At 41.4% G+C, this 27,688-nt stretch overlaps 1 long non-coding RNA gene across 1 annotated transcript; it reads left to right on the plus strand.

Moving 5' to 3' along the window:
- Window positions 1-619: 619 nt before the first annotated feature.
- LOC142826745 (uncharacterized) lies at window positions 620-13,490 on the plus strand. Its single transcript, XR_012900975.2, has 4 exons — window positions 620-1,631; window positions 6,130-6,188; window positions 6,588-6,718; window positions 13,367-13,490. It is a non-coding gene; the product is annotated as an uncharacterized LOC142826745 (long non-coding RNA).
- Window positions 13,491-27,688: the final 14,198 nt, after the last annotated feature.

Raw genomic sequence — 27,688 nt, forward strand, 5'->3', positions numbered from 1 at the left:
AGCAGCCTGCATATCCAGGCAAGCAAAAATGGATGTTACAACGGGGGGGGGGGGGGGTGCTTCCTGTCTGGCTACAGACAGTAGTGGTGATGTTTCCTATCCCGACAGTCAGAAGTGCCTTTCTCAGAAATATAAAGATCTCTTTGGTCATCAGCAAAACAAACCAGCCTTAGGCAATCTAAGGTTCATGTCTGTCTGACAATGTGAAATTAGATGATAATACACAAGACACATATTGTGCTGTGTGTGTGACAAGCTGTAAATTATCTTGTTTGAAGGCATCTGAGATATTGGCAATTATGCATTGGATATTCCTTTGTTCTCTGGAGTATATCCCTCCATACCTTCAACTCCCTGAAGGGTCCACCTACCACATGGTCCAACTCTTAAACTGGATCACTGAACTGTTTCCCAACCATATTAATTCAACAGGCCCAATTGAGTTTGGGACCTGTAAACCTTTCCTTTGAAGTTTGTAACCAGTAAGCTTATTAATGTAACACAGAACTAGATTATTAAAAACAAAGCATTTTTATTGTTTCACCCAATAGTATAAAGAGCATTGGTACAAAACAAAAAAGACCTAAATGCATATTTCACTTTACCTGCACATTAGTCTTTCCTGACAATCTTCAATGAGCTCCATTCAGTCCAGCTACCTCTATGTCTAGTCTGGATGAAGCAGATGCTTGCTGCAGAAGTGTGTCAGCCTCCGTCTGCTTACGGGCCTTTCTCTTTCCCTGTTCCGCATCCTCTTACCTAGGCTGGCATCTTTAAAGTTGTATAACCTTGAATCCTGGGAAGAGTAATCTTTGCTAACCTCTTGTGTGCCACACAGGGGATTATTTTCCCCTTAAAAGGTTCCCCAAGGATCATTGGTATTCCTTACTATAGCACCTTATCTTTGCCTTTTTTCTTGGTTTCCTTCTTACAGCCTGCTTTGATTTTACTTTATGCATTCAGGCCAGTTACTAACACGTAGAGAAAGAAAGGTGATATCACTTTTTATTATTCACAACAAAGTAAGAGGAAGTGTATAATCCCACATGACAAGAAAATCTAATACTGGTACAGAGCTTTTAGTATTGGAACTGCACACGTCACCTAAGTGAGTGTCTCCCATTATAACTTGGATTAAGAGGATTAGGTGGAAATATGGGAATCTATCAGTATAATGTATTAAGTCTATGTCAGAACATGTACACTCTGTATTTTACCACACCAAAAACTCATTTTGAGTCTGAGGTCTAATTGCCTTCTCTCTGGTCTCTTTAGCTCCATGTTGGGCTGAAATTTCAAGGGGGTAGTGATACAAGGCTAACAATGGAGGCTCACAAAATTAGGATAATCCTCTGTTGAAATAGAAACACCATAGACTACAAACTACTCTCAACCTGAAGAAATGGTTTGTCAGGGAAGACAATGAGGTCACCTGTTGGGAATGAAGAGACACCTGGCAAAAAAGTGTGGAAGGTTATAAAAGTACATGAGCTGGTTTCTTTGCTCTCTTCAGCCATTTTGACCAGCTCAAGATGAAAGAAGCTGTTGCTGAAGTCTGACAAGGCAGAGGTAACCCTGCTTACCTGAGCTCAGGTGGTCTCCTAAGGACAAAGGAAGAGGGTGCCGGTCAGGTAAGCATGTACAATTTATTATTTTTCTATAGTTCTGTGTTTTCTTGTGAGATTAAGATAAGAGCAATAATGTGCAAAGTGTCCTGTGTTTTTTGCTACACCTATCTACCTTGAAGAGGTAAGCCAGAAGGCTCACATTTGTAGTTGAATTTTAGGTCTAGGGTGTGTTTAAGCATCAGGGGCATCTGAGGAATCAGTTCCAGAGAGTGGGCAGAAGGATCATGAAGACCAAACTCTCAGAACAGGGTGCTAGAGAGAGGACTTGCAACTTGAGTTGCAAGGAACCTATGACTGTATGGATCAGGCCTTGAGACCCTCTGCCAGAGGCTCTGTAATCCTGCCACACTCCACACCAGAGAAACAGTAGAGATGTCCTTCAAGGAGACAAGAATGGCTATAAAGGAAGCTTGCCAAGCAGCATTGGTGGCTATTCTGGATGTTGCTGGGGTGGGCATATTCACCTGAAGGAGGCCAGGCACAAGGTCTGTAGGCCAGTGCCAAGGCTGAGATGTTGCTATGCCTGTGGGTGGGAGAGACACTGGATGACGGATGGGGCAAAGTGGCTCCACCCAAACAAAGAAAAAGATGGCTAGCACTTCCAGTGAGGGTAATAGGGGAGCCCAGGCACATGAAGAGGGAGAGGCCTAATAGGATTGATTAGAGCCAGATGGGATATGTAAAGAGGGAATGCCCTAATGGGACCAATGAGGCCCAGGCTAGACCTGAGAGAAGGGCTAAGCCAAATGTTGACTGTGGGAGGACTGTGGCCAGTGGAAGGCATGAAGGATGCTTCTACTGCCTCACTAAGGGCCATATAAAGAGGCTGTGGTGGGGTATCGGGGTTCCCCTCCCCCAATTCTGCAGCCCCATAGCAGCAAGAACAGGCTCTGCTAGCCAGTAGAATAGAGAGGGTTTATTGCTTCTCCAGGACACAGCACAGCATATACATGATGTGGCTACAGGAGTCAGGGCTCAGACCCCTTGAGATGGGGTGCCTGGGCCCCTAGACTCCCAGCTCCTTAGTCTGTCTCCTTCATGGTTCCAGCCAAAGACCAGCCCTCCTCCAACACTCACTTTTTTTGTTTTGTCCCTTCCCTTAACCTGTAGGACAGGTTCGGTCACTGTCACGGGGTCTCAAGGCACCCCCCCCCCCCACTGGGCAGAGCTTACAGACAGAGGCTAGTAGGGATCGTCCACAGCCCAAGCATAGCCACCAGCAAGGTACTGACACTACATCACAGAGGCATTGCCCCTAGAGACAGGAGAGGGGGATGCCACAGGGATGGGTTCAGCCTGAGTTTACCCCGAAAGAGGGGGTGATAAGGACTGGGCAGAGAGAGGCCACGCTACAGGAAAGCCCCAGATAAATAAGGGAACCTAGTTGGGAGACAAGAGGCCTACAACAGGAACCCAGACAGAGGGAATCCACCCACGAACAGAGAGTGCTACAATGGGGATCTAGATTGTAAAGGAAGCCTACCTATGAGCCAAGAAGGCTACAGCAGAGACCTAAACAGAAACCTGGGCTCAGCAGGATATCAGAGGGACCCAGACAGAAGTCAAGGTTCAGCATTATACAGAAAGAACCAACCCAGGAGCTGAGGGGGCTACAGTGGGAACCCATGCAGAAATGGGAACCAACTCAGGAGCTGAAAGCTACAGTGATATTCCAGACAAGTTGGAGCTTAGACTAGAAATTATAAAGTTAGAGTGAGTGAGAGATTACCAAATCTCTGCAGGCAGAGAGGCCTGGCAGAGAAACTCTGGGAAACTGGGGCAAAAATTATTAAAACTCTCTGGGTGAAGTGGACCAGGAGAGAGAACCCTGATGAACACAGGAAGTTGGTTGATGTTGTTTTGGGTAGTCTCCCCCAACCTGCTTCTCTGAGAAAGGAGGAATGTGATGGGATGGACCAGGCTCTGAGGCCCCCTGCTGGAGCCCTTGTTGTTCTGCCAAACCCTGCTCAATGGAGCAGTAGAGGAAGCTAGAGTGGCTATGAAGGAAACAGATAATCAGCGGCCAAGAAAGCCCTATAAAAGGAGTTGGGAACAGGACAGCAGACAGTTCCTCTGGAGATTTCAAGGTGTGCAGACTAAGAGAGAAGTTTGGATTCTGATGGGACACTGAGATAAAGCTCTGAGGTAAGGGCAAAGGCCACCACTGCCTATCAAAGTGGGGAACAGACTTGGAGGGACACCATAGAGGGCAACGGAAGAGGGTTGTTTGATTTGCACACAAGGGCTGTGTCTACACTGGCATGATTTTGCACAAATACTTTTAACACAAGAGTTTTTGCGTTAAAAGTATTTGCGCAAGAGAGCGTCTATACTGGTCCGGGACTCATCATAAGAACAGTGCACATTTGCGCAAAAGCGCGTCTACATTGGCAGGACGCTTTTGTGCAAAAGCAGAAGTCCGGAACCATTTTGAAGAGGGCAAAAGGGCACCAGTCCTTTCCGGGGGCGGGGCTGGAGCTCCTTTGAGACACGTGCTTAAAGGGACACCCCCCCACCCCCGACAGCCGTTTCTCTCCTGCTGCGTGCTATAGGACCTCTTGCAGGGACTGACAGCCATAGCAGTTCTATTTGTGGTTGCCCTCTGCCTTTTTGGACACCGCTGCCTTGTGCCTTTAGTACCTTTGTCTGATTTTTGTAGCTCAGCTTGTTTCTTGTGCCATGGAGCCAGGGGTGGCCATGTGCCTGCTCTGGCCCCTTCCGGCCATTTTGGAGTGCCTGCAGCTGCTGCTCCAGGCTGCTGCACTCTTCGTCCAGGAGAGGCTACTGTGGAGACTGGACACCAGTACCATTGTTTGCTCACCCGTCTGGAGATGGGTGAGCAGAATGTCCCAGAGGTAGTGGCCGCGTGCTGCGTGCTCCACAATCTCGTGGAGCAGAGGGGGGAGGCCTTCCTCCCGGCATGGATGGCAGGTGAGGGCCAGGCCTACAAACAGTCCCGCACAGCTGCCATCCGCAAGGCACACCATGATGGGGTAAGCATCCGGGAGGCCCCGACGGACATGTTTTCCCAGGCCCCATAGTAGGGTCACCTCTGCCTCCCATCACCTACCCTTCCCTCCTCCCCTCCACTTATCTCCCAATAAACAACAACACAGGTTTTTGTGGAACACAATGTTTGAACTTTTTACAATGGGGAGGGGTGTGGCTCTCAACTGGGAGGGGGAGCTACTGCTGGGAGGGGTGGTCCCTGCGACTGCTTCTGCGGGAGCAGACCTGCATATGGGGGTGAGGCCGCATCGGGGCAGGCAGCATGGGGAGGAGGGCAGGAGGGGCAGGAGCAGGAGGGGCCATTGCAGGAGCAGGAGGCATTACTATGGAAGGAATGGCAGGTGCATGGGGCAAGGCCATGCCATAATGTATGGCATGGACAATGTGCGCTGTGAGGGTGGAAATGGCATCTGCCATGTGCACGCACTGGGCCTGCAGGTCCACCTCCACCCGGCGCGTGATGGCTGCCTCCACCCATTCGATGGCCTGCACGTGGTGCCGAAGGAGCTGGTCCCACTGCCGGACCCACCGCCTTGGTGGTTGGGTGGCTGGGGGTGCTGCCGCTGCCACAGCACTGAGGGTCCCCCGCTTCTGCTTGGTCCCACTGCAGGGAACAGAAGAAAGGATAGGTCACTTAGGCAGCCCAGCCGCTTTTGGGCAAAATCTTGCCAATGTAGACACAGCCAAGGTGTGTGAGACTTGTCCAGAAGGCTGAATTTTGAAAGAGCTTTGAACAGGGAGAGAATCCATGCATACACACTCAGCCAGAGGAGACACGTATAAGAGGTGAGTGTTGCTCTGTTACCAGACCCAAGATTTGGGCAGTGACCTGCTATGTAGGAGACCCAGTCTCTGCTCCAAATCAGGCAAAACCAGGACCTGAACTTGGTCTCCAACCAGCCAGAAGCCAAGCCATCAGGCTGTAAACTGAGGGAGTCTCTTTCTTCATTTTGTGAAAGCTTTCAAAAGTGTTTGCAAGATTAATCATGATGTGATGACAAACAGATAAAAGTACTCAGTGGATCAACAGCAGCTATAGTAGAAATCAGTGGTGCACAGAAAGCAACTCTCACATTTCACACAGTCTTGGATTTAAAGCTATTTCCAATATATTAACACTTTTCAGCCTCTTTCTAGCTCTAGCTATTAATTTTTAAAGCATGCCTTATTTCAATAATTTTTACACCTCAGAATAAAATTATTTCAGAGAGTTTAAAAACTTGATCTCAGGGATTGTACTAGATAATTTGTAGCTGAAATACCCAGTATATGTTCCTCCTTAGATATTAAATGGGTTCTGATATTAAAAGTAATAATATGTAGGAACACTCACATGTTAGATCAAGTCCTAACATGAATCATCTTCTGAAATGGTCAGCAAACACCTCCAGAATTCCCAAGTACATTAGGTTACTTCCAATGTTAATAATATTACCATGTGGCATGACCCATAACTATGTATATATAAATGGTTTGATGTTTTTTCTAACAGCATGCTTCAGTTCTAGTTACCCTAAAGAAGATAAGTGAAAAACAAAAGGCAAACAAAATGTGAGTGATTATATTTTCCATCAGAATTTTATGGCACTGTAATTTTTGAAGGGTTGTCATTGTTTAAAATACCTTGTTTTGCTCATTAGATTTGGGGGTATTTTCTTTTTAACCTTCATACTGATAGATTTAACACACTTTAAAACTTGATAAAGACCTTCCTTTCCTCTTCCTTTCACTAACCTATATCTATAATAGGTCCAAAATCCCCAAAGTAAAAATACAGCCGCAACAAATCCAAATAATTATTCTATCTATGGTTTGTTCTTCACCTTTGTCCACTTTGATTATTTGATTAGTACAGTCAGTAATTAAGAAATAACTAAAAAGGACAAAACTGTTGTGTTCCCCATTCCTGCTGGTATTAAAATTTTATGAAGCTTTTGTGGCCCATTTCAGATCTGACCTCCAATGGAAGCAACAGAGGACAACTTGTGATTTCTTTGGCTTAATTGGTTCCTTAAGGAGAAGGCGCAGAATCTCTCTACTATCACCAGTGAAATTACGAACTGCAAATATAGTTGCACTCGGTAACTATTTTTTTTTGTAGTTTAATTATCAGTAAAATAACATAACTAATTCTACTGAAGAATACCCATTAATCCTGTTAGTTATGTTGAGCCATACAAGCTTTGTTCATAGAGTTTATAGAGCTGATTCCTGCATTTTGCAATATAAGAGCAGCTCCCATTTTGCAATATAAGAGCACTCGGTAACTTTTTTTTTTTGTAGTTTAATTATCAGTAAAATAACCTAATTCTACTGAAGAATACCCATTAATCCTGTTAGTTATGTTGAGCCATACAAGCTTTGTTCATAGAGTTTATAGAGCTGATTCCTGCATTTTGCAATATAAGAGCAGCTCCCATTGCTTTCAGTGGAAGTTGTGCATCCATGCATGTGAGAACAAAATCTGTTGGGACATAATAGTCACAAGGGTGTATCTACACTAGGAAAATGAATACTCTGATTTTCATTAATAGTGTATTTACCCCATGGCAAGCAACTGTATGCTGTAGAAAAGGCTCAGGATTTCATAGCATTGTGCGACTGATATCTGTGTTCATCATTGGTAACACTGGGGAAGATGCACCATTACCCCAAAAATGGGTATTCACATTTACAGTGCAGACAAAGCCAACAAGCTAGAGAGGCTTAAGAAAATTGTACTACAATACACTGTATCAGTAAATGTGTCTTTTTTCTGTTCTGGAAAACATGATATTGCCTTGAATGGTCATTTCCTAAACTAAATTATTCTTTCCATGGTCAAAGACATCATGTAAACACCAGCAACAAAAGATGGGCAGGTATCTCAACTGCCTCTGACGGCATAAGATCTCATTCTAATCCAATGTAAACAAGTTTAATCAATTGCTTTGATACAGTGATTACAACTTCCTATATAGATTCAATTTAAAAAATACAACGACATAGCCTATTGCCATACATTCCATTGATAATGCTATTTCCAGGGTTGCATCAGGTAGCACTTAGTCAGCCAAGCAATGTCCACATTCAAATACAGACATAGTCCCTGCTCTAGGCAGCATAAGCAGAATAAATTACTGCACAAGCCTTGTACAGCCCTAGGACACAGCTTCAAAGCTCATCAACTATATATAGTTATAAAGCCACCCAATAAGAAAACAGCTTTTTCATCTCCAGTTTAAAGATTAAAGGAGTCAGGTTTTATTCCAGTTTTTTCCATTACAGGCAGAAGAATATACAAAAGCACCAGTTTAACTTGATACTTCTGAAAGCCCATTTTAAAGTCCAGATTTGGGTTATGTGGAGACTGAACTCAAGAAAATATACTCAGACATCATATTCTCTTACAGCTCAGTTAAAAACAATAATAAAGTGCTATAACTTTGCTTAAAATTACTTGAAGTGTGAATAGACTGAAGCTTTGGTTTTCTTTTCTGTACCTCAAATAGCAAGGCAAAGAGAAAACAAATTAAATGAATGTTCTTTTGAGGGTCAAATCTTCCTGCAAGTGCATGGCGTAAGTAGCTGGAATGTGGTCTGGAAAAAAGTTAGAGGCGAAAGAGAAGGGAGGAACCCTTCCTTACAGATTAGAATTGCTGCAGAACTGTTGGTGGAAGCTGCTTCAGCCCCTTCACTTCTAACATGATCTCCGTGCCCTCTCTCCTCCCCCCATGCAGGGCCTCCAACTGGAGGAACTGCACAAAAGGTGATCCTTTGGCTCCACTTCTACCGGCTCATAGTCAGCCAGAGAGCCTCTCCACACATCAGCAATCCATCACTGCAAGGCAGGAGAGCGAAGAAAGCATTTTCCATGATGTACAGCCCCCTCCTTGGTAACAGTTTCACTGAGGAGACCATCTATGCCAAGAAAGTGGAGGCAGAATTTGTCCCATTCTAGATGAGCCTTTGATTAAAACATTTTCAAATTCATTAAAGGCTTTTAAAAATCATTCTCTTTGTAAAATGCAGCTCTTCACTTTTCAGATCAGGAAACGAACAGGTTCCACCTGGCATGTGGGTAATCACAACCATGTAACTAAAAACGTACGCAGTTAAATCCTCCTTCCTCCAATCCTTTTTATCCTGTTAACACTTCAAGGCTTGTGTCTATATAGCAGTAGTCACAAGAGTCAATAGATATTGACTGCCTGTCTTGTAATGTCTTTTGTCATCTGGCTCAGAACATGACCCTGGGATCACGCCTCACATCAGTATTTCCTGCACTCAAGAATCAGACTCCTATGAGTGCAAGGTAAAAATGTGAAATTGAGGAGACAAAAGAGCAGATCCCCAGAAAATATAAATCAGAATAGTTCCATTGACTTCAACAGATCCATCTCACTTTACACCAGCTCAGAATCTGGTCCCAAGAGTCAGAGGAAACTATCTCCCATATTAATGAGGTTTTTTGTGAAGCCATCAAGTTACTCCAGTCCGCTGACAGACAGAGAGCTAGCTGCCTCATTAGTGTAACAGAAATGACTCTGAAATCCGTCTCCTAAAATAATCCTATTCTTTCTGTACATATCCATGTTTTACCTGGTACTATTGATTTAGGGTACATCTAGACTACATGCCTCTGGCTACCCGGCATAGGAAAATGAAGCGGCGATTTAAATAATCGCCGCTTCATTTAAATTTAAATGGCTACCGCGCTGAGCCGATCAGCTGTTTGTCGGCTCAGCGCAGTAGTCTAGACGCTCCGCGGTCGACTTCAAAGGCATTTGTCGACCTCCCAGGTAAACCTCATCACAGAAGGTATACCTTGGAGGTCGACAAATGCCTTTGATGTCAACCACGGAGCGTCCAGACTACCGCACTGAGCCGACAAATGAAGATTGGCTCAGCGCGGCAGCCATTTAAATTGAAATGAAGCAGCAATTATTTAAATCGCCGCTTCGTTTCCCTATGCCGGGTGGCCTAATCTACATGCCTCTGTTGCCAGAGGCATGTAGTCTAGACGTACCCTTAGAGAATAGATGCATAGAAGACTTGAGACTGAATTTTGCTCAGAGAAGCATATCTTGTATGTAATTGTACTTGTGCCAACATCAGCTCTTGCTCCTATTTGCACTGAAATGCAACTGTCATTCACTCTTTGCCACTTACTACAGGATCAAGTCCTTAAGAAAATGAAAATCTCAACAGCAGTAATGGCTAATTGTGGAATGTATCATCAATTTATCAGTTTTGAAAATGCTACATTTAACAGAGAGAGAAAAAAGAATAAGGATCTTATGGAGTATGTCATATTAATTCTCTTTCTGATTAAAATTAATGAAATGCATATCTCCATCAACAGATGGATATTAGTGTCCTACTTCGGTACTAATACAATTTCATCTTTCCAAACTGTTATTCATTCAGAAGTCAACTGAAATGGAAAGGATTTTTAACCAACTTTTTGCCCTTTCTTCTATCCCCCAAGGAGACCTTGATTTAGCTGGCTATGTTACACACAACTTGTATCTCTTACAATTACAGAATTTCAACAGCAGCAAATAGCTTATATCTTTCAGTATGATTTTAGAAACACAACAAAAGGAACACAGAATTCAAATTAATATATTCTTCAAATTCTACCATTTTATAGTTCAGGTGAAAAGACTATAGCTGAAAATCCAAATTCAGAAAAGCTCTTGAGTACACAGTTAAAAGTAAATACATTATTAAGGGCTTTGCTATATAAGAACTTAAAAGCCCTGATTTTCTTTGGTTTATACATAAACAATACCTACGCATACATGTGCATATTAAGACAGTATCAGGTCACAATCTCTGTGTCTGCAATTGGAAGTCCTGGCCACCTAATTTACTGAAGCTTCACATCTCTTCAAACACATTTGAATATGGCCAGACATAATAGTCAAACAATGCCTCAAATACACATCACAGAGCACCTTTGTCACCCATTGTGTTAAAAATGTTGTCAAAGGTTATGACAAGACAAATGTGTCAACAATTCATTGTGTTAAGTTTAATTGGGTGAGTTGCAGTTTGATCTGAATAATACCATGAAAGCCATCATGACTTAAATAGCTTGCAGAACAAGATTTTTCTGTGCTACATTTTGAGTGAAATATATGACCAACTGGCAATTTTTTCTTTGAAAATGTTTTCCTTATTAGACCCATCAGAACCATTATTACAGTTGAGATTAACACATTATTACAGCATACTTCCTTACTACCTACTTTTAAGCTGAATTGTTCATCTTGATTCATGACATTCCTGTTGTGAGTTATGCATATAAATCTCCACAAGATTTTTCACTAGGAAAGGACAAAGCACACACACACACACACACACACACACACACACACACACACACACACACACACACACACACAAAGGACTATTAGAAGTGGATGCCTTTAGCTCAGGGGAGTGGAGGGGACAACATAATTGCTCATCCCTGGGTAAAGAGGGGGGGCTCTGCACTCCCGGAAAGTTCATGGCCTCAGGTGGAAGGGGCGGGGTAGGACTCTCAGTGCTACGCAGACCATTTTAGGCTCTTCCCCAGCCTTTAGAGCCACCTGGAGCACACCTCCAGGGACTCTGGAAGTGATTTAAAGGGTCAAGGGCTCTGGGTGCTGCTGCTGCTACAGTATAAGGTTTGAGGCCTATGACTTTTAGAACAGATATGTGGCCTATGTGTAGAATTGGGGGGTATAGTGAGTCAAAGGGGGAAGCTGGAGGTAGGCATGAGGTGTGAAAAGGGGTCGGAAAAATAGCCATAGAACATGTTGGTTGTCTGAGATAATGGCACAGCACTCCTTTTTCACTTGGAAGAATACAAAATATTTACTATCCCTGTTGCTTGTGTTTTGATATCTTCTGGTATTATGCCATGTTGCAGAAACTGGGAGAAATGGGTGGGAAAAGGATCTGGTCTGGGTAAAGATAATTGGGGTACATCTGCACTGCAATGCTATTTCAGGATATCAGAGTATCCTGTAATAGCTATCCCACATCTTCACAGCAAGCCCCTTATTTCAGGTTCACTATTCCAACGTCCCTGTAAACCTCATTCTACGAGGAGTAAGGGATGCTTTGGAATAGCGCTTTATTTTGAAATGTGGTGCTGTGTAGACAGTGCTAAATAAAATAAGCTATTTTGAAATACCATGGAAATAAGATACACAATTTATGTAGCTCAAATTGTGTACATCTAAACTTACTTTCCTTTTCAAATGAGGATATGCAAATTCCTGAGGAATTTGCATATCTTCTTCTGATCACATTTTTGAAAGAGGATCTTTTGAAAATGAAAGTAGTCTGGATGTGGGGTTTTTGGGGGAAAAAAATCCCTTTTTCGAAAAACCACGTAAACCTCCTTTTTTTAGGACGAGCAGGTTTTTTGGAAAAGATCCTCTTTTGAAAAATCTTTGTAGTTTAGACGTGCCCTTATTTTGAGTTACGGTGTAGTATAGACTCCCTTGGTGTCCCTTTTGCATTGGAGAGTTGAGGGTTTGTGATGCAGATCTGAGACTTCAGGGGCCAGGTTTCCTTCCTTGTCCATTTCACCAGTGTTAGTTAGGCATGGGGACAGGACTTCCTAGCAATTCTGGAAGTTAGGAATCATTTTCATGGTTTGCATCTTCCTTTGCATGGAAACGCCACATGTCCACTGAGAATGCAGCCAGTTTCCAGTTCCATTGCCTCACAGTTGTCTGAGCGTAATTCAGCAAATTTCTGAGGTGACAAAAATTCCAGCTAGGTCTTGAGTCTCAATGTCTGTGCAGATCTGTTTGGTCCTCTTTATAGCTGGCCAAGCCCCTCTATTCAGCAGATATAGAAGGGTGACTGACCATGAGCAGAAACATCTCTCTTGGACAAATTGATACATCTCTTTTGTGGGACTGGAAAGCTGTCTTTTATTTGTCCACAAATCCATGTATGTGGAAAGAGAGACAGGTTATGTTATTATAATGTCATTGTAAAATTGAACTTGCATTCAGTTCTGGTTTTCCAGGTATATATGCCCAACACATCCTCAGGTTTTATTTATGAGCTCAGATTCTCAACTGTATGCCATATACACAAGGTGCAGGTGCTATAATGCCAAGAGGTCATTCCACCAACCAAAAATAGCCAGTTTCCAATAGTATTTAGGCCACACCAAGGGCTGTAATAGAAGCCAGCAACATTGGTTCTGTACCAGCTAAGGTCTTTTCCTTCCCAGGAGAATACTCAGCTAAGACGACCCACTAGCTTTCAGCTCCTTTGCACTATTGGAGCAGAGCATAGCAGAGAAGATTATTTGTCTCACAAGGAGTATGCCTAAAGGAATGAGAAGGGAACCATGTTCAATACAATACAGTCTGGTGTATTACCATACAGGCAATACAAATATGTTTGGTACATTGCGATTATTAATAATCACAAGAGAGTTCAACATGTGACAGGCACTTTCTAAATATAAGAACAGCCAGTGCTCCAAACAACCAACCATCTTCATAAATAAGATATACAATGCAGGTGGAGCAGACAAGCAGCATATGTGATGTCAGACACACTTTATGCCCCTTCTCCACTACATCCACCTCCTCATTGCTTTCCTAACCTAACTTGCACCACCAGTATAGCTTCAGACCAAGAAAACTAATCAACCTGGAATAATATTATAAGCCTTTGTGTTTGTCAATATGTCTGAATGCATTCTAGTGAATTTTGTAATGTTCTAGGTCTCTCAGAGAGAAGAGAGCATGTCAGAGAAACACAGCACAGAAAGTCAACTATCTCTCTGATCTCAGAGATGACCTGTTTCATTCTTTACTGAAACTGTGGCCACTGCAGCATTGAGGACAGAAGTGGAGAAAGGTAGGAAATAAAACATTCCCAGGCAGAATTAGCTATCCTGATTAATGATCTCAAAAACCCCAAATGGGTTTTTCACAATGCCTGAGAGTCAGCCTCTTCTGAGGAAAGCAGATGGACCTAAGCAAAAATTGAATGCCATTCTGCTGTGTCTAGGATCACTGGGGGAAAGTATTAAATGATGCCAATCACTAACAGAGTAAGGATTTGGATGACATAAATATGTGCTGGAGAGATGGAGGGAAGCTGAGAATGTTTCATAGATGTCCAAATTGGCATATTTAATTTCCTCACGTGAATTTTCTTCAGAAAAGATTATCTTCAGTCTATCTAGGTCACTGCATAAGGGTATTTACTACATTTAATTTTTGTTAAATGCTAATTGGTCTATGAGGATATTCATAATCACATTTCATTTGTCAAGTGCAGCAATATAATTTATATATTAACTATGTCCTAACCAGGAAGGGGAGGTCATTTATCTTTTAACTTAATTAAAAGACAGCATGAGGTCAGTGGAATTCAGTGGTGTTGTGTAGCATATACTGACTGCATGCTTCCCATTCACTGTGAAAGCAAAGGTAAAGGATTGGCTATAAAGTACATCATATATAAGGATGCTTATTTGGCTACAGATCTTCTAAAAGATGTATGAAAATGGTTAAAACATGAAATGGTGCCCTTGGAATATGATGCTGTATTGCTAAATGTAATTAGGGCTGTTCTGAAAAGGAAGTTTAGAATCTAAATTCTACTTTTTAACAGTGGCACAAATAGTTATAAAGAAAGCACATGGACACATTATTCTTATCTGAGGGTATGTCTAGACTATATGGCTCCGAGCGACGGAGCCATGTAGATGAGTTTTACTAGACATAGGAAAATGAAGCAGCGAGTTAAATAATCGCCGCTTCATTTACATCAAAATGGCCACCGCGCTGTGCCGATCAGCTGTTTGGCAGTACAGCACGGTCGTCTGGACGCTCCACTGTCGACAACGGAAGCCTTTGTCGACCGCTCTGATAAACCTCATTCCACGAGGCATAATGGAGCGGTCAACAAAGGCTTCCGTTGTCAACCACGGAGAGTCCAGACTACTGTGCTGTGCTGCCAAACAGCTGATCGGCACAGCACAGTGGCCATTTTGATGTAAATGAAGGGGCGATTATTTAAATCACTGCTTCATTTTCCTATGTCTAGTAAACTCATCTACATGGCTCTGTCGATGGAGCCATGTAGACGAGACATACCCTAATTGTCTAGCATGTGTCCGTTTAGCAAGGCAGGGAGGCATGCTCCCAGCTGCTGTGTAGACATACCCGTAGCAGCACCATTTCAGCAAGGTGCAGTTTGGCTGTGAAGGTCCCCTTATGAATGCATGGAACATTAGCTCACTTGTCCATCCCATTGCAAGGCCAAGAGATTTAAAAATGACCAGGCAGTGGGGGGAGGGACTTAAAATGAAACCAAAAGACAGAACTAACAGGATGTGCTCAGAACACAAGCTTTATTTTATTATGGTGTCCCTTTTCCACTCTTCTCCTTGCCTCCCTACCATCCTCTTCACATGTATTTGTCTAATTTTGACCCTGAAGTTCTATGTGGAGAAATACCTGTATTTGCATAGAGCACGCTGTCTCTAAGGAGACTCCATACATGCAGCAATCATTACAGGACTCAGGACTTTGATATTGTGTGCTTCAGGGCAAGGACTTAATTTTTAAACGTGTCTTTAGAGCACCAAATATACTTACTTGGACTATATAAATACAAACAAGTTAATATTAATCTCTAAATGGGCCTGTCTTGAGCTTCCATTTAGAATAAACTTTTTTCTATTCAGATGGTAGCTCACATGATCGAATTCTCAGAAATAAGAGAAATAATGTGGGAAGGCTAGATCAAAAACAAAGGAGTAATATACAAAATGCCCATCTTGCGATAGTTGAATTGTATTATCCACCAAATATATCATTGCAAAATCAATGATACTGCCCCATAAATGCATGCGGAGCTTTAGAAATACAGACGAAGACATAGGATGAGGCTAATTCCTCTTAGGCTGATTGATTTGCTTTCTGTCCCCAAACTCTTATAATCCATCTTGGACAACAGTTCAGCAGCATGGAACAATAGATCAGGGACAGGGAGGATGTGTGTATGGGGGCATTACTGGTGAGAAGAAGAAGATACTTGGAAAATGTGGGTTAGAAGGAGAGCAAAAGATATTAGGGCAAAGAGTGTCAAAGATATGTAGAATAGTGATAGAAATGTAGCCGTGTTAGTCTGGGGTAGTTGAAGCAAAATGCAGGACAATGTAGCACTTTAAAGACTAACAAGATGGTTTATTAGATGATGAGCTTTCGTGGGCCAGACCCACTTCCTCAGATCAAAGATATGTAGGCATCTCAATGCGACTGACATCAAAGGGAGTTAGATGTCTATATATCATTAAGGACCTGGGCCTTGGGAGACAAACATAAAAAGATTGCATGATAGAAGGTGTGAGAGACTGAGAAATGTGTAAGTGAGGGAGGGGAACAGGAGGAAGGGAAAAAGAAAGCAAAATTGAAGAGGGGAAAAGTATAATCAGGGAATGTGATGGTGAGAAAATGGAACCAAATTTCATGTGGTAAAAAATAGGAAGCCAATGAAGGCATTCCAATAAGGGGATGGTGCAGATCATAGCAGCAGGATAGGAAGTTGGCTTATCAATGGCACGTTGGATACACTGAAGAGGAAAGATTCAAGAAGGTCAATTTAATAGAACTAAGAGGTAGTCAAGGCCTGTTAGCCATGGAACAACAAATATTACAGAAGAAGTGACAGGAGTTACTGAGATGGACATCAAAGGAGTTAAAAGAATCAAAGATTACAGTGAGACTGTGAGCCTAGAAATGAAGGAAAATGGAGTTGTCAGTTAGAATAGGGAGGTAGGTAATGATATCAGAATGAAAATCAGGTTTTAGAGAGAACAAATTTGAGATGGCAACAGGGGACCTGTGAAAGATCAGCAAATGCAAGAAAGTGGGCAGAGGCTGTAGGCTGAGAGCTAAATCTAGAAATCTTCCACACAGAGATGTTAGTTGAAGCCATCAAAGTGCATGAGAAAAAGAAGAGGTAGAAGAGGACAGTCCCCTGAGGGACACCACTAGAAGAGGAGGAGGAAGAGGAATTAAAATAAACCATGAAGAAATTTGTAATAAGATAGAAGAAGCAAGAGAGTGCAGAACTAAAAATCCAATAGAGGAGAGAAAGGGGAAGAAGACAGGCAAGATACTAGAGGAATAAAAATAAGAATAGAGAAGTATCCTCTTATTTTAGCAAGGAGAAAACATTTAGTGACATTGAGATTAACATTCAGTGAAGTAACAAGAATAGATGCTGACTAGAAAAATATCAGAGATGAGCTGAAGGAAAGGAAGGCAAGACAGCATAAATAGAAAATATTCTCCATGATTTTGGAGACAGAAGGGCGATAAAATAATAATTATGGAAGGAAGGTAGGATTGAGGGAAAGGTAAAGAAGGTACAGGCATATTTGAAGATTGAAGGAAAGATGGTAGAATTGGAAGTGATGCTAGAAATAAGGGAGGGAATTTAGGAAGGAGTAGTGGTTAACCAAAGTTATGAAGAGATGAACTGTGGCGTGATCATACAGAACTTATATTTCACAATATTCAGAGAAGTTAGAAAAAAACCATAAAATCTTGTGTCAGAAGTTAACAATCTAGCACAGCTTTAGTTCTGAGAATACCGAATGATGATACTCACAAATCATCACACAGAAAGAGACAAAGCAGGCTTCTCTGTAAAACTGAGATCGTCTCACCCCACTTTAATTCAGGCTCACTGTCTCAGAATGATTCTGATCACACACTTTCTTTCAGAATTCTCTATCCTATCCCTATCCAGGAAACCCCTCAGAAGTTAGAGTGACAGTCTGTAATTCCAACACCATTTTCAAATACCTGGTAGCTTTTGAAAGGCATTCCCATTCTTGCTTCTGCTCTTTCTGTATTGTTTTTTGTTCTTGAACAAGACCTAGAAGGAGAAGTTCTGACTGGACTGAAGAGGATGTGCGGATCAGTTCCCTTCAGAATCATCACAGAACATGAATATGGCAAGTCAATGATCAGTTTATAGCTTAGTTCCATGGTGTCCTACCAGTTCTGAAGCAGTAGCCACTATAAGTGGCTACTGCTATAATGAACTAGCCACATCTATGGGCCAAATAGCCACATTGTTCAAGCCAACTAGCCATACTCAACCCAGCCAAATAGCCACATGGGGTTAGGGGCCAGCATGTTGGACACCACAGGTTTAGTCCTTCGTATACCAGAGGACTGGAATCAGAATGTAATTAATAAATGACATTCCATGAGTCCCAGGAAATCCTGTTATATCCCAACAGTCACCTTGAAGTAAATGAGACAATTAGTGATATAGGAAAAAACAAAGTATATGATCACTACAAGTAAATTGAGGAATCATGCAAAGAAAAAGTATTAATTATTATGCTTCCAAAGAATTAAGAATAATAATTCTTTGGAAGCATTTTCTGCATGAAAATAATACCCAAGAAAATTGTATTCCATTCTATTCCTTCTTGCTGGCTTTAGGTCTGTTAGCCCAAAAGCACTTAGTACATTTCTTATTGCTTTTTTTCTCCCCAGTGGCTATTTTGTCACTTTAATTCCAGATATGAGCAGGAGCCACTACTAGCAACCACTACTTTATGAGAGTATAGCCAGCATAACATGCAGTGCTATAGAGTAACTCAGATGGCATTCATCACCCAGGAAGCTAAGATTATGATTTGTCTTTAAAGAACCCCCAATGCGCAGTAACAGAAATAGAATGATTGGTGCATTTTCTTCACTTTAATTTTCTTCAAGTATTGCAGTCCATTCTCTGGACATATAAAATCACACTGCAGAGGATTTTGCTTTGTTTTTAAGCTTTAGTTCTAACATAACTTCTTTCCAGGGTTTTTTTTTTATTTATCAAGATCCACAATTGCCATACTATGAGAATGGAATTCTGAAAATAGTTTGAATGGTGCAAAATGATAAACATGTTTTTAAATGAACCGACAAACTGACTGAAAAAAATCACTTATTTTGAATAAGATTAAAAAGTTTGAGAAAATCTGGCTATTATTTCTAGAGAAAATAAATTTAATCTATGTATAATAAATGGGCATAGTCATATGATTTTATTTTGTTATTATAATAAAAAAAATCTACTCTTGGAGTGTTTTTCTTTCTTTCTGCCTTACTCAGCTATCAGTCATCCCTTTCATTGTCATTCAGCTCACAGAATAAAGGTCAAATGTGTTATGGTAAGGAAAGCTTGGCAAGTATATTTTCAAAATGGCCAGTCCCCAAACAGGGGAGCCGGCTGCCTCCAGGGGCCCCTGGACAAGGTGAGGGGGAGCAGCTCTACACCCCTGTAAGGGGAGGGGCCTCAGGCAGCCAACCCTCTACACTGCAGAAAGAGCAGTGGTTGAATCGTTGGGCCCAAGGGCAATTGCCCCTTTTGCCTCACCCTGTTTGGTGGGCCTGTCCCCAGGAAGAATGAAACAGATTTTTGTCTGACTAATACAGGCTATTGCAGCCTATCTCTAGTCAAGGAAGCAAGGATGTCTAGTATCTAGACCAAAGGATAGGGGAGCAGAAAAGGTTTAGTTTATAATTTTAAAGAGAGACCAAGTTAAAAAACACCTGCACCTTGGTCACCTGATATTTCTGCCTAACAGAATTTAGACCTTTACCAAGTTAAAATAGCAACTAAAGCCCAAAACAGGTCACCCTACATCCTGATCCTGAAGAATGATTCTTTTTAGATCTTCTGCAACTCCTATTCCACTGCAGATGTAGCTTTCCATAGGTCCAGTTTCCCATACTTTATTTACAAAGGGTTTTTTTCACTGAAATATATGCAGCTTGTGACGTGTGCCTGACTGCTCTAGCTTTTGCAATTCCAACAAAATTCAAGCTCCTATTACTTTCAAAAAGATGTGTAAAGAATCAGTACGTAACAATCTCTTTCAGTCCCTAAATGTGTTTATGGTTCTCTGCCGCTTTTATAAGCTAAATAACAGTACAATTTGAAACTAGATACCAGGAGATTTGTAACGTTTAGATTATCACTACTCACTATGAATAGCCACTGACATCTTTATAAAGAGTATGGTGGCATAAAGGGAGTAGAAAAGACCCTCGCAGAATGTTCCTCTCCTACTTACAGTTCCCTGCCTAGCACAGAGCTCACATAACTGCTCAAGATGAGCCCCCTTTGCAGATTCTAGACCTGCTGTATGTTGTGCCAGAAATCTGTGAATCCTCCATCAAAGATCAGAATGAAGAAGGTGCAAAAGTATTTTAGGCCTTTTCTACGCCATATGCCGTGAGCAGCAAGTCAGGGTGTGAATCTATAGTGTACTAGTTTGCTGTGCATTAACATTCTCTCATGTCAAGCACAACTGAAGGACTTTTAATGTTTGGTAACATAGTCCATGCAGCAAGTTAGTGCCCTGTGGATTCACGTCCTAGCTTGCCACACTCTAACTTCCCATATAGACAAGTCCTAAAAGCTACCTCTCTCACATGATTCTTCTCCCTCCCCTTTCCCCATTAATCCTGTATTCAGAACTACATCTGATTCCCATCATTTAGCTTTCAGAAATAACTCTTCAGAGCCCATCATATACTTCAAAGAGCTGTGAATGATTGTTTTGAGAAACAACAAGCTGTCCATTTATTGAAGCAAAAAATGTGACAGTTCACCATACTTATAACTGTGAGCATTTCTTATTTCTTAGCAACATTTTACTATTCAATTATCTAAATAAAACATGCAAGTATTTTACAATACACCTGTTTATAATTGGTGTATTCCATTAAAAATGAAAAATATTTAGCCTTTTTGTTTTTGCAGGATTAATTCATTTCGTATGTAAGAATCTTCTTTAAATTTGTTCCTGCTCTTCAACAATTTACACTCAGTAAGTGTCTCCTTATTGCTGCATTTTACTTACCCAGCTCAAACTGTTATAGAAAAGGCGACTGAAATACTTACCTATGTTTCATATACCCAGTGTCAAATAATAATTTGAAAGGAATTCCTTGTAAAACTAAATTGGCTTTTTACTGAGAGAACTATTTTTAATGGCAAAAATGTTGCAACTGCTGCTAGAATTCTAGTCAGAAGCACAGGGACTGATTTCCTAGGGTGCATCTACACAGCAGCGTTATTTCGGAATAACAGCCGTTATTCCAAAATAATACTGTGAGCATCTATACAGCAATTCCATTATTTCAAAATAACGGAAAGCTTATTCCAACTTCTGTAAACCTCATTCCATGAGGAATAATGCTTCTTCTGAAATTGCTATTTTGAAATAGCTGTGGTATGGATGCTCCACTGCTGCTATTTTGAAAAAGCTCATCCCAGGGCTCTTCAAAATAATTACTCCCTAGCGCTTCTTGGGGGTCTAAATCGAGGTAGTTCATTCACATTACGGGAGCCTGCCTTGGACAAATTTTAAGGCTTCCCTGTAGTGTAGAAGCATTTTTACGAAATAAACTATTTTGTAGTATTTCTTCCAGAATAGCTTATTCCAAAACAAGTGTGCAGTGTAGATGTACCCTTAGTGCCTCCTTCAAATTATTTCTTCTTGCAACATGTTCAGCTCCTTCTAATTTCCAGGCAGGAGTTAGTGCTAAGGATTGGAATGTAATTAATATTAAACCATCCTTTTTATCTTCCAGATCTTCAAATCCTCTGTGATCTTCAAAATTAGTGACCTGTGCTTATTTTAACACTTTAAAAAAGTCTGCTTTACATTGTAAGCTCCTTGGGGGTAAGGATTGCCTTTTTATTCTGTGTTTGTATAGTTCCTCACACTGTGGGATCGTAGTCCACAACTACAGTTTCTAGGTTGTATGATCATACAAATAAATAATACTGATAGTAGTCTGAAAACTGAGGCAGAATTTATTATTTGTATTGTGGAAGCTCTCCACTGTGAATAAGTCATTGTGTTTTGCTAGGGTCAGCCATCCTGTACTTATCTCCCACTGCAACCCATTGGGACCTCTATATCGTTCTGTTAGCATTCCACATGGTATCAGGGTTGGTGCATTACCCTTATGACTCTAGCCAGGGAAACATTACAGACAGTAATAGCTTCACATACACTGACGTGTGAAAACCATGATTGGTGTATTTGTCCCTGAAATTGAAATGACTGTTCTTTCCCCTTCATAAGTTTTATTAAGCTTTAAATGGTTTTTATTAAATGTCTTGGTTTATATTACAGAATAAAATTCTATTTTTGGAACAAAATTAACTTTATTAGTTCATACCATATGCTAGCTGGGGCTGAGCAGGTCTAAAAGTGACCAATAACCTGCAACTGCACTGTGTTGCACAACTCATAACATTTGCAAATTATAGTAATAAATTCATTGACAATTCCTGTGTACACACCAATCATTGAAAGATTCATACTAGGCAACAAAAAGAGCAAGGCCATGTACAGCACATGCAGCAAGATACACACTACTCTGGTTCTCTATTAAAGTAGTCCTTCAGAGCCTCCCTGAGCTATGTAACACCATGTTGAGCTCTTCTAATAACTCTTGTATCTGTTCACATGCAGCAGACAGCTGCTCCATCCCTGGCCTCCACCCCAGCAAAACACATACCCCCTTTGCTTCACAGATATTATTTACCACATAGCAGGCAGCTATAACCACTGGGATATTTTTTCCAGTGACCCACCAAATGACCAAAGTTGTGACCTCTGAAATGACCAAAGACATAAGGGATAAGGGATAGGCTGGACTCAGGATTATCCAGGCATTGCAACATTCACAGTGGTAATTTTCTAGCTGGGGAAGAAAGTCCCTGCTTACAGCTTTCAGAATACTCCTGTGTTCTTAAAGATACACATATCTTAGGAGGAAGGCAAGACAAAAGCAATCTCTGGGAAGTATTGTGAGCTTCAAAAGACTATACTGAACAATGTAACAGACAAAAATTGTCTTTTGGTACAATCTGTGTGGAGTGAAATTCCTAGGAAGTACTTGGGAGCAGGTACCACCTCTGGACTCTGCCTATGAAGTTTTCCCTTGTAAGGAAAATGTTGTGTCTGCTGATCTCCAGTTATATAAGGGCAGTTCAAAGAGCAAGGAGTAGCTGACTTATTCATGATGGTTCTTTTTCAGGGTAAAAATAGTGATCAACTGGTAACTATAGGAAAACCCCTGACTGCCCATGAAAGGTATGTCCCCTGGCTAGAGCACTTGTTGGAGTCAGGGATGATGTCCGATGAGCTTATTATCAGGTGTCTAGGTTATTTTATTGTTTTTAATTTCTTTTCTCTCTACTGCTTTTCTCTTAAGAATAAATAAATATGGTTGTTTAGAAAGAGCTATTACAGTTTATTATCTCGGAGGAGAAAAGTAAGGCAGGCTGGCCTAGACAGCCTGGCTTTGGTGGGAAGGTTATAGTATAGGTAGGAACTGTGAGGTCTGGAAATACTTTGGGAAGGAAGAAAAGAAACACAAGTCTCCATTCAAGAAGGGTGGCAGCTGAGGATCCAGGAGTCTAGAGTGGGTGCCCTGATCTGTTACACTGTTGGCTACCAATTTCTATCATGGAAATGTCTACATTTCAGTAGGGTATGTGTATAGCTCAGAAAGCCTCATAGTATGTTTTAGGGATGAAAGGCAGCATATGAATAGAAAACATTTACAGATAATTGAGTCTCAAGTCTTCATTCTTTATGAATCTGTCATTAGGAAAAAAAATTCAAAAGTGACCGCTGATTTTAGGTTATCAATTGTATACTCAACCTGAGACATCTTAAAAGGTCCTAGTTTTCAGAAGGCTGATGTTCAACTCTTTCCTGAAAATCCATCTCCTTTGCAGTGTTTCAAGTTGAGCACCCAATAAATGAGGCATCCAAATTGAGGAAATGAGGTCTGGCCCATTGCAAATGAGGAAGTGGGTCTGGCCCATGAAAGCTCATCACCTATTAAACCATCTTGTTAGTCTTTAAAGTGCTACACAGTCCTGTTTTTTGTTTCAGCTGCACCAGACTAACACGGCTACATTTCTACCCAAATTCATTAGGCACTTTTGAATAACTTGGCAAAGACTTGTGTATTCAAATGCAAGATTTAAGTTTCCGACAATCTAGGACTTTTTAATTATATTTTCTATCTGTCTGTCTGCCTGATTCCATACTTATGTGGAATTATATTTAGAGAAATATTGGTAAAAGTTAAAGATCTCCTTGTCTCCGCAGTAAACAAGGAGCTGAGTGCACAACAGTTTTCAATGTATAGCAGCACTAGAAAAAAGAGCCTTCAAGACGTAAAAGTCCAATGACATCCCAGTGCTATAAATGGGCATAGATGTTCAATGAAGAAAGAACATTGTTTTCTGGGGAAGATTAGATCTGATCTCTTAAGATGAATTGAATGGTTTAGAATGAACACAGCTCTAAAAAGTCAAGCCCGTTTATCTGGCATTTTTGTCTTTTTTTTTTATACAAAAGCTGAGGTAAGTAATTTTTGAGATGCCCATCTGGAACCAAAGCCCTTAGCAATTCAAGAACAAAGTAGATTTGATGCACTATTGATTTTCTACCTTAACAGCACAAAAACAATTGCCGTATGCAAAGATCAGTTTTTCTGGAGCTGTGCCACACAGCTCTTTTAATATTTGTGTAACATAGACATTTAGTATAGAAAAGGGGAATCAATCTTAATGCACATGTTGAGACATGGCAAAAAAAGGAAATACAGCCTTCAGCAGAACAGTTTTAAGTAAATTCTATTTAATACTGCAAAAATCATGAAAGCTATCTGAATATTAATTGTTAATTTAATATTTTAATTAAAATATATTATATTACAGACAGCCACCACTAGCTGTCCAATGGGCAGGGAATGGACAGATACTTCAATTCACCATCCTACCTCCCTGTGAGCCAAACTGCAGTATAACCTCACTGTGACATATTGTGCTATAATGGCTGTCACACAGTAGCATTCACAGGCCACTGAAAAATCCAGGGGTTGGTGACATTTTATATGTTTATAGGTGTAGACAGAAGACCACTTAATGCAATGGTACATCTGTTCATAAATAATTAGGGTGAGAATTTCAACTTCACCCTAAAGATGTCTAAGAAAAATTCTCATTTTGAAAATATTTTACAGTGGTGCAGACAGTGATTTGAAATATGGATACACCACGACTAATTCACTCCCATGGGGATACATATAATCTCCAAAATAAAGCATGTAATTACATTCTACTATGAGTCTGCATTCAGGGGCCCTTATGATTATATTAACTGTTGCAAATAATCCTAATGCATAGGACTGTTCAAAACTCTGAATGGAACATTTTCCCATCAGATAATGGGGTTTTATCAAAATTTAAATTTTCCTTTAGGAAAATCGCAATGAAAACTTTTGCTTCAGGCTGAGTGTATTTTAATTTCTGCATTTGCTATATGTCTCCATTTCCTCCTACTTTACTCTGCTTTCCTGTCTGGCTACATCTGTCCTGGTGCACCAAGGTTCCTTGCATGATTCATGATAAAAATTAATGTCAAGATATTAGAATTTCCCAAGGGACAGAAAATCAAATTTTGGGGTCACCTTTATACATGAGAAAAGTTGTAAATCATCCCCTGTAGGGGATCACTCGTGTCCGTGCCCCCAACTCCCCAGGCAATACACCCTTCCAGACGTGCTGGGTGTCTTATGGTTTATTAAGGTACATAGCCTCACAATATTCTCAGCGTGCCCGGTTGCCCTCCACTCTCTGGGGAAGGGGGTTGGGACCCACCCTCGCTCCGAACCCCGACCCAGGGCCCTAAGGTCAGGACGCGTGTCCTGACCTAGCGGAGGGGGTCGAGACCCCCTAAACTCCCCTGCTCTCGGGGTCCACGCCCCCGCCCTGTGCCACTTCTTCCCCAGCTGTGAGCTGACGCTAGTCCGGGGTCCCCGGGTTAAAACTCACCCAGGGTCTCCAGTGTCTGGATCCGCCTGGTCCCTGCTGCAGCGCTCCTGCTCCCCGGGGATCTGCCCCTTCCTCCGGTCCAGAGTCCACTTTTAAAGTCCCCACCACAGCCTCACAATACTGTCTACAGGTACATATAAAAAAGTCTGCACCACATCTCCTGAAAGCATAAGTTTCAACAAATAGTAAATTTCCTCTTCCCCTTCATGTTCTGTTTTGACTTATAATTTTGTTCTTCATCCTTCTGGTTTTCAGTATTGTCCCTTGTTCTCTTTTCCCATGCTTGATTGCTCTGTTGTCTTGTATCATCATTCTTGTGTTTTCTCTCCCACCCTGTACTATATTCTGTCCAGATGCATCTACACTGCATCCATAGCTCAAAATAAGCTACGCAATAAGAGCTACGCAAATTATGTAGCTTATTTCGAGTCAATTTCAAAATAGCTTATTTCAAAATTTGTGCTATCTACCCAGCACTTATTTTGAAATAAATCACTATTCAGAAAAGTACCTTTCTCCTCATGTAATAAGGCTAAAGGGATATTGGAATAGAGAATCCGTTATATTTCAAAATAATAGGTGCACTCAAAAGATACCTCCAGTATCCTGAAATAGTGCTACAGTGTAGATGTAGCTTCCACATCCAAGACAGTGAAACCTACTAACATTTTTACATGAGGATTTCAGCAAGTTTTACTGTGTACTTGCCCAGAAGCAATGTATTAACAAGGGCAAAATAAGCTGCTTGTGCACCTTAAATCTATTTTTTCGAAGAAAGGTTTAAAAACTGTATGCTGTGAATACATAGCATAAGCCTGACTAAACCCAAGACTGTGTGCACCCCTATCTACTCATCTACAATCTATGACACATCATATTTTAAACTTTCTATTTACACATTTTTGCTAACTGTTCTCTGGTGGGAATGCAGGGGAAGGCTGCTGGGGTGAGGCAGTACATCAGTGTTGTCAGTTCTTGCATGTTGGTGGCGAGTCATAGGATTTGTGCACCTGCCAGAAGAACCATTGGGATTATACAAGAATCTTCTTGATCCTGCAAATTTTCAGGAGGCAGGGCTCTGTCTGACAACTTTGGGGCTAAGAACAAGGACTTGCCTTTTTGTGAGCAGACAGAGGATCAGGATTATTGGGAGCCAGAGAGAGGGGTGTTGGAGAAGTGGTTCTGCTGGAACCTATGTAAAGAATAGTCCCCAGGGATTGGGAAGGCAAGAGCTACTCAGTCCCAGATAGAGAACTCCAAGGCTGTGTCTAGACTGGCATGATTTTCCGGAAATGCTTTTAACGGAAAAGTTTTCTGTTAAAAGCATTTTTGGAAAAGAGCACCTAGATTGGCGCGGACGCTTTTCTGCAAAAGCACTTTTTGCGGAAAAGCGCCTGCGCCAATCTAGATGCGCTTTTCCGCAAAAAAGCCCCAATCGCCATTTTAGCGATCAGGGCTTTTTTGCGGAAAACAAATCTGAGCTGTCTACACTGGCCCTTTTGCCTGAACGGGAGCAGCATAGTATTTCCGCAAGAACACTGACAATCTTACAAGAGATCGTCAGTGCTTTTGCAGAAATTCAAGCGGCCAGTGTAGACAGCTGGCAAGTTTTTCCGGAAAAGCGGCTGATTTTCCGGAAAAACTGGCCAGGCTAGACACAGCCCAAAAGAATCAGGGAGTATAGAAGTGTTGCTGCAGGATCAAGACTGCAACAGGGAATTGAGGATTGTTCGCTTGTCTCAGGGGTAATAAGAAAGTAAATGGAGTCTCCATCTGAGCAGACATTTTTGTGTGCATTAGAGGTGACCTTTCAATGTCACAGTATAACTTGCACACTGGAAGAGGACTAAAGGGGAGTTAACAAGGGAAAAGTCAGACTGAAAAACATAATTTGTATTTTTTTTAATCTCCTGAATTTCTGGAGGTCTGACTCATGATTTTTTTATCTTGCAGTGTCAATACTGACAACACCTAGCAACATAGCTCTAATAGCAGGGATGGGGAATAAGTGGCCCGTGAGACAAATGCAGTTCACCAGTGTTAGCCCCTCATAGGCCTCCAAATACTTTATTTATGGACACATCCACAGGTATGTACTCTTGCACCTCTCGTTGACCTGGAATGGTAAACTGCAGCTT

The sequence above is a fragment of the Pelodiscus sinensis genome, chromosome 2 (assembly GCF_052426305.1).
Source record: "Pelodiscus sinensis isolate ZL-2025 chromosome 2, ASM5242630v1, whole genome shotgun sequence".
Taxonomy (NCBI): domain Eukaryota; kingdom Metazoa; phylum Chordata; order Testudines; family Trionychidae; genus Pelodiscus; species Pelodiscus sinensis.